At 44.4% G+C, this 1304-nt stretch overlaps 1 protein-coding gene across 1 annotated transcript in view; it reads right to left on the minus strand.

The window, feature by feature from the left end:
- Positions 1 to 1304, minus strand: part of LOC101851323 (solute carrier family 22 member 7) — a 21954-nt gene that overhangs the window by 12564 nt on the left and 8086 nt on the right. The gene's annotated exons all lie outside the window — the stretch shown is intronic.

The following is a 1304-nucleotide window of genomic DNA, read 5'->3' on the forward strand; positions in this document are numbered from 1 at the left end:
CGGTGGGGGGGGAGGGGTTGAGGTGAAGTTAGTGCAACCCTTCATCTGCCCCGACTTTTAAAAAGCACAAGCAAAAAAAACACAAACAAAATATCCCCCCCCCACCTAAAAAAAATCACCCAAAAACGCTCCAAACAACCTCCCAACTAATAAAGCACTTTTCTTTTCAAATAATATTTTGTTGTTGAAAAATGTTAAAAAATAAAAACGTGAACAAATTGCTACCAACTTGAAGTGTTAACGTGTGCATGTTTTCCTCCAATATTTGCTGATGGCCCCATAGTAACATTGATGTACTTTGAACTGTAGGGGAAATGTGACAGTTCTTGACAATGTGAACTCAATTTGTGAAATTACCAACCTTCCGGGTCTGGTTTTGATTAGCACTGACGCAAGATTAGTGAAACAGTCAAGCATTCCACATTGAGAAACTGACTTGCAGGCTCTCGTGGCCTAGAAGTTAAGGTGTTAGCCTTTCATTCAAAGGTCCTGAGTTCGAATCCGGGTAGAGACAGAAAAATGTTTTTCACTAAAATTCTCTCCTTTCACATCCTTTCCTGCTCTCTAGGGATGTTTTGTCGTCTGCTTTCGTCTCCACTTTCTGCCCCCACCCCCTCACCTCCTTTGCCCCCTTCTCTGGGCTCCTGACTCTTTCTGCAGCCTTTCTACTGCTACTCCTTGGCTCCTTCTTACTGCTGTCTTTAAGCCACACCCCCTGATCTTCTGGTAGGAAAGATCTATGCCTAGACTTCTCGGACAAGGGCGAAAAATCTTGAAGGTCCCTTGTGCAAGTTGCGCACGTTAAAGATCTTTTGAACTGAAACTGTTTGGTGTATCCCGCGCGCTCATATGATCTTGTTCAGCTGCACGCGCCGTAAAACACTTACAAAAAAAAAAAAAAAAAGACCCTGACGCAGATTTGAGGACACAGTCATGTAACAATCATAAAACAATAATGTAACAATCATAACACAATCAAGGATGCCACATTTGGAAAAAGGCGGGCTTCCACTACCCACCACAGTCTTTCATTGTGTGAAGACACACCCCTGTGTATGGGGAAGTGTGTCAATGAGGTAGAGTGTCTCCACTTTTACACACCCCTGTGTATGGGGAAGTGTGTCAAGGAGGTAGAGTGTCTCCACTTTTACACACCCCTGTGTATGGGGAAGTGTGTCAAGGAGGTAGAGTGTCTCCACTTTTACACACCCCTGTGTATGTGGAAGTGGGTCAAGGAGGTAGAGTGTCTCCACTTTGACACACCCCTGTGTATGGGGAAGTGTGTCAAGGAGGTAGAGTGTCTC

The sequence above is a fragment of the Aplysia californica genome, unplaced genomic scaffold (assembly GCF_000002075.1).
Source record: "Aplysia californica isolate F4 #8 unplaced genomic scaffold, AplCal3.0 scaffold01619, whole genome shotgun sequence".
NCBI lineage: Eukaryota > Metazoa > Mollusca > Gastropoda > Aplysiida > Aplysiidae > Aplysia > Aplysia californica.